Source organism: Equus caballus, chromosome 4 (assembly GCF_041296265.1).
Source record: "Equus caballus isolate H_3958 breed thoroughbred chromosome 4, TB-T2T, whole genome shotgun sequence".
Taxonomy (NCBI): domain Eukaryota; kingdom Metazoa; phylum Chordata; class Mammalia; order Perissodactyla; family Equidae; genus Equus; species Equus caballus.
This window is the reverse complement of record NC_091687.1, coordinates 71,102,503-71,116,838: the sequence shown is the minus strand read 5'-3', so window position 1 is coordinate 71,116,838 and position 14,336 is coordinate 71,102,503.

Below are 14,336 nucleotides of genomic sequence, written 5' to 3'. Positions count from 1 at the left end.
GTGGCAAACATTCAGTAGCAATTTGTATGGGAACTTTGTCTGCCAAGCCTGCCGCGGAAAAACAGTCCTATTTAAAATGTGCTATAAGAATGCTACTGTCATTGTATTTTCCTGGGTCGCTAGCCTGGGAGAGGACAATTGAGACAATGCAAAGAAGTCTAGCCCCACCCCATTTTCCCAGCCCGGTGACCTGCCCACTATCGTTGGTATTCTTGCCTCAGCCCTCCTGCTGGCAGCTCTGTCCAGTCTCTTCAGTTCTGTTCAGTCCCTTTTGACACAGATCTCAACTCCTCTTTGGGGTCTTACTTTGTTCTTCCAATGGCAGGGTCCCAGACCTGTTCTGGATCCATCCTCTCCCTAGAAAATCTGCTTTCCCTGCATTGTCTCCACACCATTCATCTGTTTGGCCTCATAAGCCGGATTCAATGACTCTGTCCTCATGCTGTTTCTGCCAGCCCCAGCTTTCACAGGCAGCATGAAAACCTCCAGAAGCATCCTCCCTGCCCTGTCATTTCTTCCTCTGCTATGCCAACGCCCACAAGATGTTTCCTTCCACAGGCTTAGTCCAGTTCTCCACCCTAAGAGAAGCCAGTGCTCTCTCTGCCTTGCTTCTGGAGCTCTGGACCATCAGAAAGAAGCTTAGAAATATTACTGGTTTAAGACTAGCCAAAGGCCTCCTTGTTCTGGGCAAGACTATCTTGGAGTCTTTTGCTTGCAATGAAATGGAAGCTTCAGAACAATAAGAAATAGAAACTTCTTCAAGGGTCTCACTCTCTCAGCCTCTATTAAATGAAGTACCAGGTAATATTTAAATAACGCTTGCACTCCTGGATAAAGGAGGGCTCTTCAGCTGCAGAGCCATCAGGCCCCAGAGCCCCAGGGAGCCCCCAGCAGTTGGCCAAGGCCCTCAAGGCAGCCAAAACTCTGTGAGTAACCAGCACAACCCTTTTCAGGACAGGGTAGCCATTTCCATCCTCTTGGTATTTCATTCAGGCCAAAAGTTATGATCATAATCTTATCTTACCAGATTTGGGACACTATGGGATACATGTCATCCTAATTTTGGCAGAAGCATTAAAGCGAGTAAGCCTGATTTCTAAATCAATGGACTTTTAGCCTGGGTTTTGCAAAAGTTACATGTTCTCCTTCATTGTAATTGTAATTGCCCTGCAGAGGGGCAGTTAGACCTTTTTATACCTTCCCCAAAAATCTGCAACTAATAGCCACAGCCTGTTAGTCCTGGCTGCTTTCCATACCTGGGAAATGTTGCCTGATGGCGCCGGGGTCGCCTGTAACAACCACATGCCAGCAGGTGGCGTTGTTCTGAGAAAAACATCTCTCTTCCTTGAAGAACACCCCCACCCCCTCGGTTTGTCCTCCTACAGGGGCACTCCCGTGCTCTGCCTCAGTGACTGGTCTGGGGTTGGCAGCCTCCACATCCTGGGCAATCAGAGTACTTCCTTCCCATAGAATTGTGAACCTTAAGCATGGGAGAGACGGCCGTTTCCTCTCTGGAGGTAAGATTGGGCAAATGTGAGTTCAGAGCCATCAGCTGCCCCTAGGCCCACTGCATGTCCCCAGCCCACCTGCAGGAGGAGAGAAGGAACACAACACAAACAAGAGAAGCTGAGGTGAGTGACACCGAGGGACCTGGGGTTCCAGGGTCAGAATTCCTGAGAAGATCCCTAGGTACAGCCTTCCCAAGGTTCTGCTTTTAGTCATCTTTTCTTTTCTGATGTTGGTTTTGACTTTCTGAACTACTCTGGTCCTTTCAATAAATCGTTTTATGCTTAGATGAATCTAAGCGGGTTTTCCAATACCTGGAACTCAAAGAATCCTAACTAACAAGTGGCTCATAATTTACTTATCTTGATAATTGATATAATTGCTACATGCCAGGAATTGTGTCAGGCCATGAGGAAATGCAAATAAGTAGATTGACCTTTGTCCTTACGGTGCTAACAGTCTGGGGGGAACACGTAGCTGGATAGCACTCCTTTCTCTGAGTTCTGAGTTCCAGAATTTACCACCCTGCATGCCAACAACGCTTTCTCAGCACACTCTTCCCACAGAAGTAGCAACTGCCCCTTTTTCCCTTTCTATTCCTACTATCTAGTGTAATCGTAAAGACCCTCTGAATATTTGTTGTGGGAATAAGTGAAATGTAGCAATAATAACAATAATAAAGTTGATGTTTATCAGACATCAGAGAAAAATAAAAACATCCTGTAAGACTTTCTCTTTTCTAATCTAATCTTAATTTGGCTTTCTGAGTAGGTGTCCTTACTGGGAAAAGAATGCGCCAATGGCTCGGAACCGGAGAGGAAGTATCTAGTTAACTTGGTTGCATTTCTTGAAAATAAAATTAATTAGTTTCTGTTGAAGATAAATCTCAGGGCCTCAGGTACCTACAAGCCTGATCCTCCAACGTGACCTGGGAACCAAATTTCAGGATCTGCAAAGTTGAGGCCCCAACTCCTCATTTACTCAGTCATTCAACAAGCTCTATTGTGTGCCAATCACATACCAAGCATTATAGTAATTCTTATGACTGTCCCTACTCTCAGCAGTTTACAGCCTAGCACAGTGGTTCTCAAATTGACTTGTACCTTGGAATCACCAGGAGAGACTTAAAAAATACTGATACCTGAATCCCACTCCCAGGGATTGTGATTTCATTAGTGTGGGGTGTGATCTGGATATCTGGAGTTTTAAAATGCTCCCAGGGAATTTTAAATGTGCAACCAAATCTGAGAACCCCAGTCTAGGGGGAGAAAAAGATGAAAAAGTGTTACTGTATAAAATTGGGTTTCCCTTGCCTGATGCACATAAACAAGCCAATTAATTACAGTATCAGCCTTTGGGAAAAGAGGTCAGCTTTATTCTTTGAGATGGATCTGCAGGGAGACAGGGAGTATGTGCCGTCAGATCTGTCTCCCCAATTCAGGATTTAGGGCAAAATTTAAGAGGTTAGGGAAAATATTCTGGCATGCGGAAATGCTGGCAGGACGAGTTTTGATTTGTGGGCTTCAAGCATTTATAAGGTTCTAAACATTTATGATAAGGTTCTAAATATTTATGATGAGGTTCTAAACATTTATGATGAGTTTTAAACATTTATGGTAAAGTGGAGAAGGAATTTTAACACTGGATCTTCCTGAATGATGAACCCCTTGCTTCTGATGAAGAGTCCAACTTTTAAGTTCTAGTCATATACTGGTCCTTCAGTTCCAGGGGGAATAGAATCTTTGGTTCCTCGTTCATTTCAGGTCATGATTTCTTCTTCTGCACATACTCTGGCTACATGACTTTGCAAATTTTCTGAAAGGCAATTCTTAATCACTCTGTTGATAAGATGGGGTCAGTTGACCTGGTCCTAGAGGGCCCACAGTTGGGTAAGCAGGGAATTACTAGAAAGACTTTAAATACATGATACAATAGGACCATGTGAGGCTCTCTGCCCAGGCTTAGAAGACCCTGAGAAGCTTCCCTGTGGAGATGGCTGAGACCTGAGGGATCAGGGGGGTCGGCCAGGTGATGATGGTGGGAAAACAGGAGAAGAAAAGTATTCTGAGCAAAAAGAACAGTAAATGTCCTAAGAAAGTGCCTTTTCTTATGAGACAGAAAGAGCCTGGTGTGTTGGAGAACAGAAAATGGCCTTATAGCAAAGGAGAGACAAAAAGTCATAAAAATTCAGCTTGAAGAGGTGAGCAAAGATCAAAATACAAAAATTGAAGTTTTAATATGTAATTCTAAAGGCAGTGGGGACATGTTACAAGGTGTGCAGCAGCAGAACGAAAAGATCAGCTGTGTTAGAGTCAGCGCCCTCTTCAGGGCTTCAGTGGCTCATCAGAATGACTCAGACGGCCACACCTATGAATAGGGCCATCCCGGTGGCAGCATGCTTAATGTGGGTTGGTGACTGTGTTAATGAGTTGTCCTTTCTCTTTAAAATCTCATCCATACCTAGTCATTGTGTTTGATATATTTATAGACTTCTTCTCCCCAGGAGATCAAAGCAGCTGTATCATCCCATTAACCTTCACTCACACCACTGGAGATAGCGAGGTAAACTATATTGTATCAGGGAAAATTCTAAACACTTAAAGTTTGAAAGACTTGCCAAAAAACTCAGTGCAATAAGCTGAGAAAATGCCAAGTTCTGGAGCTGCTTTTCCCTCTGATTCGTAGGCTCCAATTTATCTGCGAGGTGACATTGTCGGGAGGAACAAGTCAGCTTGGAGCCTTTCTGCAGAGCAGGGCAGCGCTGATCTTCAAGCTAACCTGCACTTAGAAAAAGAAATCAGAGGGGAATGAAATTGCTTTTTGCTCAGGGAAGCTCTTCCAATTTCAATTCCAGGGGTAATAGTTAATTCATGAACTAGGCTGAGAGAAACGAACGCACCTGTTCCCAGGGGACAAGGGATCTGGCCAACTCTCCAACTGCTAATACAAATTTTAGGTTATTTTGCATTTGCCCTCATGGGGGAGAAACTAGATATTGCATCCCTAAAGCTGAAACATTTTGAATTAGATTTGACCTGATAGGCTTTACTAACTCAGTCACCACATGTTGAGAACGGCCTATTTATTCAGTGTTGAATCAGTCTATTATGTTTCCCAAACTGCTAGATCCTGTAGGCCGAGATCTGGTTTTCTTGCCTGAAGTTCCCTATCCCCTGAATCTCTGAAAAAGATGATTCAAGCTCATCTTTCAGTTCCAGCTCTGAGCTCAGCCCGTTGCCTGAGTTCAGACAAAGAAGTCAGAGTACAGATTAGACCAGTGCTTCTCAGCCTGCAGTGTACTCCCACATTACCTGGGGATCTTGTGGGGGTGAAGACCACACTTTCTGCACTTCTGACAAACTCCTGGGTGGTGCCGATGATGCAGGTCCATGGACCATGCTTTTCCTCTACCTGTTCTGAAGCTCTGAGAAGATCCTTCTTCTCAAAAGCATCTTCCCTGTCAGCCTGCTTTAATTTCCCTTATTAGAGAATCATCTGAGTCTTGAAGTCCTTTTGCCCTTCCAGAGTCTCCTTTTTAAAACACTTTCCCCGGAGGATTAATATTTGATGCTCTCTCTCAGCTAACAGCATCAGGGATTAGGTTTCAATTGGTTGAAATCCAAACGAAAATGGAATGAGTCAGGACTGTGAATACTAGAGATGAAAGCAGAAGGGAGCAAAGGAAGGGACCATTGATTGACGCCATCTTCCCCAGTGGAAGGGAAACAAACAAACAAAAGTGAAGCCACTCCTCCTGCCCTCAGAGGCGTTTCACACCAGAGGGTGTTACCTAGAACATGCTGGAGAGACACAGCCTGGAAGCCAAATCCCACTCTGCTTTAGGATTGGGATTAGGGGCAAATTATGGAGCCTGCAGTAATTTCCTAATCTGTTGAATGGAAATGACAGTACCTATCCCATCCATCTGGAGTTATTGTGAGAGTTAAATGAGATATTTAATCTTAAATATTGCCAAGCACCTAGTGTGGTGTCCCTGATAATCACGCAAAATATCATCAAAATGTAACTAACAATGCTGGTAAAATTTGCAAAATTCATATTAGCAGAAGGAGTCAAGGACTTTAAGAATTCAATGAGTGAAGTAAGTCAGAGGGAGAAAGTCGAATACCATATGATCTCATTCATAAGTAGAAGATAAAAACAACGACAAACAAACACATAGCAATGGAGATTGGATTGGTGGTTACCAGAGGGGAAGGGGAAGGGGGGAGGGGGGAGGGCAAAAGGGGTGATTACGCTCACATGTGAGGGGATGGACTATAATTAGTTTTCGGGTGGTGAACATGACGTAATCTACACAGAATTCGAAATATATTATGATGTACATCCAAAAATAAACAAATAAATGAAGAAAAAAATAAAAAAATAAAGAAGCAAAAAAAAAAAAGAATTCAATGAGCTCCAGTTTTGGGGTGAGAGGAACACAATTTATCACACAATTTGTCTTCTCCTGTCTTGTGTCCTTCTGAGCTCTCAGCCTTGAATAGTGTCTTCCTCTACTCCTTTCTTCAATGATTGCTTCTGTCTAGTTTCCTTGTAGAGTTTTCCCTGAGGGAAATGTCATATTCAAGAAAAACAGCCCCAGCAATTATTACGGATCCCTCTGGGTACACCTTACTTAGTTAGACGACAGGACTGGAAGTCGATTACTTCGCTTGCCATTTACTAGCTGATCTTGGGCAAATAAACTTTCTCACCTTTGGTTTCCTGCTCTGTAAAGTGGGAGCAGCAACAGCCATCTCAGAGAGTCTTACGCAACTTAATGGGAATCTTGTATATGGCCCTTGGTAATTGGAAACTGCAGTCCCCATCTGTTTCAAAACCCCGCATCAGTGTCCCTTCACCCCATTGTGTCAAAAGAACTAGTCCCTTCGGAGCAAATAGACCAAGCTAAAGATTGATTCTAGCCTTATTTCTTCATTTTTCCCCCCAAATTTTGAATATTCACTCCTGTTCTGTTAACCCTTGCCCAAGCTGATGCTGCCAATTTTTCCCCAAATTGTAGCAGCCCAAAGAAATATTGGAGAAGCTGAGTTGCATGTGATGTTTTAGGACTGATCTTTTCTAACAATAGGTCTAAACAGGGCAAATTCGAATTTCTATGGAGGCCAGCATCTCAGCCACTCAGCCTCAGGGTGGGAACTGCTCACACATGGGAAATGGGGGTTTCAGAGACAACACTGGCAGGGGCACACTGAGGCCTGCAGGGGGCTTCCCCTTCTCCTCCTAGAACTCAAATGGCCCCAAGCCAAGAATAAGAAGCAAAATTGCCAACATATGCTTTGTTTCCCAACAAATGATGTTCAATTTAGGCCATGATGATTTTTCTAAAATCTCATTTAACATAAATCTTGTTTTATGTGGGCTAGCAGATGGGGCCTGAAGCTGCAGAGCAGAATGGCTGTACAGTATGTTATAAGTCACGTTCATAGAGTGACAGGCTCCACGTGTCTGTGTTGGGTAGGGAGCTGTTAAAAAAGTAAAAAGAAAATCAGGTCAACATGTAGATGTTTTGAAGCTGAAAAAAATCGTCATTTGGAAATCTAGGGATTGTTAATCAGATTGGGTTTTTTGAGATGGGAAATGAAGTATTGAGATACCACTTGGATAGAGCATCACCTTTATTAATCCTCTCATCCTCTCTGGACCTGTTTCCTCGTGCAGAAAAGGAGGCTTGTTTTGGGTCAGAGATGGCAAAGAGATTTCACTTCATGTGCTAACTCTAACCCATGACAGTGGCTGCTATGAAGACTGGCCTAAGAAGCCTGAGGCTCTAGGTGGACTGGTGTCACAATAGATAATATCTGTCATGAGTCTAGGGTACAGTCAGTAATAGTTGGGCTAAACACTTGCAACTTATGTGAATTAGATGATCTCTGAAGTCCCTTGCATTTTAATAGTTATTGAGTCTACTTTACCCACCACAGGATGAAGGGCACAGGCAGAAGGAGCTGTAGGGGAGAAAGACCCTTCCTCTCCGTTACCTGGGTTCGTCTGGCCAGAGAATGAATTAAATTCACATGAGGCGGAATAACAGGAGAAAATTAAACAAAGCTTTATGAGGACCATGGCCCAGGGCCTTTCTTCCTGAAGGAAGAAAGGGCACCAAAGAAGTGGGATGCACAGAGTGGTTATATACCCCCAAACAGGATGTTTCACATATGATTGAAATGTCTCTCCCACAATAGTCACAAGATTGCCCTGTTGGCACAGCGCTTGATGGACACAGCAGGTAGTGGGTCTTCTATCTTGGAGGGTGTAGCAGGAGGCAAGTCTATTGTCTTGAGCTGGGTGGTGTAGGGGAGGAAGACATCTCCTCTTCCCAAATGTGGGTTCGTCTGGCCGGAGAACGAATTAAATTCACATGAGACAGAATAGCAAGAGAAAATTAAACAAAGCTTTATGAGGAACCATGGCCCGGGGCCTTTCTTCCCGAAGGAAGAAAGGGCACCAAAGAAGTGGGGTGCACATAGTGGTTATATACCCCCAAACGGGGTGTTTCACATGTGATTGAAATGTCCCTCCCACAATAGTCACAAGATTGCCCTGTCAGCACAGTGCTTGATGGACACAGCAGGTAATGGTCTGCTATTTCGATGGGCGTAGCAGGAGGCAAGTCTATCGTCTTGAGCTGGGTGGTCACAGGTGAGCACAGCAATCAGTTCCTTCCCTAAGGAAAGATACTTAATCCTTAAAGAAATGCCAAAGTTGGGAGGGGGAGGGAAGTCAGTTACAGGAGGTTACCAGAGAAGCACAGTAAAATGCAGATTTAAGTCCTTGCCTTCCCCGTTGATTAAGAGTTTCTAGAGACAAGGTCATCTCCCCTTCTTCCTGGTAGAAAGGGAGATATCTTTACAGATGGAGAGATATCTTTACAATGTAAATGTCTCCTAACAAAGGGCAAGCAGGTTCCACCCTCAGAGCCTCCTTTCCTGTCCCAGTTTATCAAAAACAATCAGCCTCAGATAATCCTCATGCCAAAGAGACATATCTTGGGGTGGCCAAATCCAGGTCCCCACAGAGCTGTAGAAGATTAGATTGGGAGGCCCAAAAGAAAGAAGAGTCATCTAAGGATCACCCAAGAGTGTGGCTTTGATTAAGAGACATCTTGGAGTTTGGCTCACCTTGCCACTAAACACCACCCACAAATTCAAACCCAGGCAATATGTGTGACACAGAGAGCAAAAAACAATTTTTTAAACAACAAAGATACAAGTCCTCATAGTTCCCCGACTCTCTTGGCACCTGTAATGGGTTGAAGGGTGGTCCCCAAAAAGATTTGTCAATTTCCTAATGCCCAGAACCTGTGAATCTTCCCTTATTTCAAAAAAGGGTCTTTGCAGAAGTAATTAAAGATCTTGATATGAGTTCATCTTGGATTACACAGGCAGGCTCTAAATCCAATGACAAATGTCCTTATAAGAGACAGGAGAGAGGACACAGGAAGAGGAGGATGGACTGTGAGCACAAAGGGAGAGATTGGAGTGAAGCAGTCAAGGAGGCCAGGGAACACTGATGGCCACGACAGCTGGAAGAGGCAAGGAAAGAGTCTTGCCTGGCCTCCAGAACTGCGAGAGAATAAATTTCTGTTGTTGTAAGCCACCAAGTTTGAGGTCATTTTTACAGTGGCCACAGGAAACCGATACAGCAGCCCACAAGAGTAACAGTGGCCACAGAATGGCTTAGGCTGACCAGAGTAGGAGTCAGGGGCAGTGGCTTTATGCAGAGGACGTTGGCCCAGATCTCCGCCATTTTTTCCAGCCTCCCCTGCCCTTCAGATGGCCTCCTTTACACAGGATCACTTCTGCAGCCCCCAAGCTAGGAGCCTCTGCCTGGAGTCCTCCGGGTCTCTCCACTCTTCTGCACCACCTTGGCCCTCAGATGGCCTCACCCAGGCCTCCCCTCAGGCCTGCCTTGACCTTGGCCAAGTTCTATAGTCTAACTCAGCTCCTGGCCTAATCATCCATTGTAATTCCATTTGCACAGAACCCTCTTGGCTATGTTGGAGAACATATTCTCAATCCAGTCTCCCTCCCTTTTATTACCCAAATGGCAGCTTACAACTGCGTGCACAAAACTGCAGAAGCTCTGGCCAGCATTTGGCAGCTGAGGAACGGAGCAAAAGAGGAACTCAAAAGTAAGTGAGCTTCCTATAATAGTGTCTGATAAGGAAACTTTCCTCTCCAATGTGCCATAAATAATAGGCAAATGGGTCATTTCCAAAATTTCATCATTACGGCCCCAGAATTTCAATCTACAGGAACAGCAATTCATAGTAAGAACAAATAGACCAAACCATGAATTTCTTCTGATGTCATTGCCCATGTCCTACCTTTTTCCAATGATGTGTGTTGCCGGCGCATACTGAGGACTCTGAATTTCATCATATTGCAACCCCCTCCCCAACCCTGAGAATTGCACACTCTACCTCCATTTCTCATTTCATTCCACAGCCATGTATCGACACTGAGACCTCACCAGGAAACAGAGAGCAAGCTGTTCTGTGACCACTGCCTCCCTACCCCCATCACAGCTTGTGGCAAGGGACTAATCTGGCCCAAATCTCATTTATGATGATAGCTGTGGTGGGGAAAACCCAGGCTGCAGATTCCATTTACTCTATATTACTAGGTAATACCATATATTACTATAGTCTACTACTTACCATCTGTGTGATGTAGAGCATTTATTTAAAATCTTAGAGACACTGGCTTCTCATCTATGGGAAAGGAATAATAATGGCTTCCTGGCATGATTACTGTGAGATTCCCCAGGGCTAGTCTGGGTCCTGGCACAACTAAAGTCCTCAGGAAGTATTAGCTCCTGTGATTTCTGTTGCTAGTATTGGGACTATTGTCTTTACTACCCTCCCCCAAAGATACATAATCCCCGACATCCCCCTCCACCGTTTCTGCTTGCTTCCCCATTTGCTCCTGTGATGACTGAGAGAGGGATGAAGACCGGAGAAGAAATGTAAGCAAAAGCTTGGCACCTGATGGATCAGAAGGGCTCTGAGCCATTCAAGGACTAAGAGATGCATTTGTATCTCGGTCTTTTTGATTAATTCTGTTTTCTATTTTGTACACAAAGTCCTCATTAGACACTTTTGCTTCAGAAATCACAGCAGCCTAACTGGCACTTGATTTTGTCTCCAAACCTGCTAAACTGTATATGAACGATGCATCGCCCAAGAAACCATTTCACTTTGTGAATGATCAGACACGTGACTCCAGAATCGCCCGGTGCATTTAGCCCATGCTGTCCTGATCCCTCCCTTCTAAATGGGATGGTACAACCAGTTTCCTTGGCCAAGAACAGAGGGAAGGCCTTCTGTTCTGTCTCTGTCAGCCTGATGTTTGTCCACCCAGAGCCCCAGCCTCATCCTCCTTGGGGTGCTGGCTCTATGCAGTACTTTAAATGGTGGTCCCTCCCACGGCACTCCCTTCACTGCCTCAGCTCTGACTCGTCCCCTGAACCCATCTACTTCAGCCCTCACCTCTCCACTTAGCCATGCTCTTCTATACCTGTAAACACCTGGCTCTTGACAAAAATGCAAGTTATTAATATTGCCTCTGATCTCCTTAGGCAAACTTCAGCCTTCCTGATTGTTCCCACCGATGTAGACCAGCTCTATTATAAGTAGGAAGTGTGCCTGGTCATCCAGGCAATGCTCCAAATTCCCCCTGCACTGTCATCACCCTAATCAAAGGCCTCACTTTGCACCTTAAAGTCTCTTAGAGAAGGATCTGATGAACTATTCACACTGCCATGTAAATGACTGATGAGAGAGCAAAGGCTCCCCACTTGGGAGTATCAACCTAACAGGGGTGGGCATTCCTTCCCCTGAGGAGCATTCCTCAGTGTCCTCTGTTGACCAAAACATTGGGAACTTTTGTACCCTCTTCAAAAATGAGTTATTTCAACAAAGGTCAGTCAGTGTATTAGTTTGGTAGGGCTGCCATAACAAAGCATCCCAGACTGGATGGCTTAAACCACAGAAATGTATTGTCTCACTGGAGGCTGGAAATCTGAGATCAAGGTGTCCACAGGGTTGCTGCCTTCTGAGGGCTGTGAGGGGCAATCTATTCCATGCCTCTTTCCTAGCGTTTGGTGGCCTGAGGCATTCCTCGCCTTGAAGAGAGTTCTCTCCCTGTTTCTTAACATCGTCTTCCTTCTGTACATATCTGTCTGTGTGTTCAAATTTCCCATTTTATAAGGACAATAGTCATACTGGGTTAGAGATTGCCCTAATAACTTCATCTTATTTTGACCATGTGTAAAGACCCTATTTCCAAATAAGGTCGCATTCACAGGTCCTGGTGGCTAGGACTCCAACATCTTTGGGGGAACATAATTAGACCCATAACGCTTAGGTACAGTGTATTCTTATTTATGTCAAGGGTGCATTCCTGAAGACCTCATGTAATTTAAAGCTTTCATAATTAACTTTTCTACAGGAAAACCAATAGTTGAGGGCAAAGTGGAGGGATCATTATCCCAAAGTGTGTTCATCCATGACCATTAATGTATTTGTCCTTTAATATTTCTTTCTCTCTTTTCTCAGTATTTTCTCTAATATTTTCCTGTGGGGACTCCCTGAATTGACTGCTCAGCCTGTCTCAGTGGTTGTTTGGCCTGTGTAATGGCATTTTATGTAACTTCCTCTGCAGTTACTGAGTTTCAGACCTGATTTTCACACTCGCACAAGCAATATGACTTAATGACATCTTGGGTGATATTATTATGTGATAGAAAAGTTCTAAATGTTTGAGTCACAATGAATGTTAAAATAAAAGCACAAAATTGACCAAAATCTCTTGCAGAAATTCTGATGCATGTAAACATGAGGGTGAGCCACAGCCCACTGACAAACGTGTTTCCATTAAGGAGCTAAAATACCACTGTCACCTGGCAATGGTATGAACATGGTGTACATTTCATACAGGCCCCCTGCTTTGAAATTGTGTGAGTTTTTTTTTTAATTTGAGGAATTTATGTCTTTTTCAAATTTGGGTAACCAATTGAGACTTTCTTCATATTTTCAGGTCACACTATTTCAAATCCACATAGTTCAAGTTTGCATTGAGTGCCACTGGACCGTGTAATAAGTACCTTTCTTTCAGTAGGAAGGATCATAAAGCAAGCTACCCAAAGGAAACAAGGCGTATGGTAGCTACGTGTCTAGTTACAGAGACCAGCTTCCTGTAGATTAGAAATAAGTGAGATTTAGACACTGGTTTCTGGTCCTGGTCTTTAAATTATTTATTCCCTGGCTCTCTCTGCCCAGCACTGAAGTCTATTAACAAAAGAAATACTACCCTTATTGTGTGTTCTTTTGTCCTCCACTGCCTCCAGTCACCAAAATAGGCCTGTCATCCCTTCGTATAAATGCTAAGCTCCTGAAGTAAAATGACCCAAGGAGACCCGAGGCAGTAAGTACTCAGCAGGGTCGTGCTGTGGGTGGCCACATATCTTAGACTTGGTTTTTAGTCTTGGCTCTGCCACCAACAAGTTATACTTCCTGGGACAATTTGTTTAACTTCTCTGGGCTTCCATTTCCCCACAGTAAATGGTTTTGTATGTTTTTGTTAAAGGGATGAAATACCAAAGGCAATACATGAGATGCGCAACTGTCCTCTTAGAGAGAGAAGCATGGGTCATGTGGAGGGATCTCGGATCATGAGCGTGCTCTTCTCCCTACTAAATCCATGGTTCTCCTGAGGCCCCAGGTGGGGCTGAGGTATCATGTGCCATGGGAGCCCCTTAGGCTGCTGCCACCAGTTTTGCCAATTGTCACATTACAAATGGCCTCACCAGCCCCACCATACCCCAGCTTTAGTCCATATCTTCTCTTGGCAATGTTGTGCTGACCCTGACTTTGACTGCTTGACAGGTCCTAGGCAGGTGCACCCTTTGGCTCTTGGATAGAAGGGATCTGGGTAGACACAGTGTCCATGTTATCTGAACCAACATACATGATTTGTTTCACAAGAGATTTGTGAATTTTCAAAGTAAAATAATCTGAAAAATATGAAAATCAAATTATATTTAGTTAAGCCTCTAAGTCATTGCCTTAATCAAAAGGGAATAAAATTACATTAGATTCATCTACCCAAGGATATCCAGAGTGAGATATGTGGACACATACTTCCACTTTATGAATGAGGAACAGGAATCCTCTCTCCCACCCCAACCATTTTCTATTGATAAGTCCACAGCCATGGCCCATTTCTTCTTTCCAAAATCCTTTCTTCTCTACATAAAGAAAGAAATTAATTTTCAGTCTCATGAAAAAATAAACAAAAGGAAGAGTGCATCTTTTCCCAGTCTTTAGGAATTTCCATGTAAAAACACATTCCATTTGTGGAGCAAGATTTGTGATTTTTCACCCCATCTTCAGGAATGGTCATTTGCAGAAAGGTTGGGGAATTTAACTTTTGGTTTCATGCTTGACATCTTGGATGGGTTTGTTTGTGTTTCATTGTTTCTCATCTTGTGAGGGTGGGAGTGGAGAGAGAAAGGCATTAAATATTCAGCTCTTGCCTGCCCCACCAGCACTGGCAGCAACAGGCGTCAGTAAAAGATAGTGGAAAAGGAGCCTGGATTCTAGCATCTGTGACCCAGGTTCCCTTGGAGCTGATGCAAAAGTCAAAGACAGGAAGTTGAAGTCAGGAGGACAGTGCCTTTCCTTTGCAAGGTGCATTGCGGGAGAATAACTTCTTGGGAAAATACAAGGGCCTCACAGGCATGAGTTTCATTCTCCTAGTTTTCTTCTGGAAACAGTGCTCAGAAGTAGATTGATGAAGACG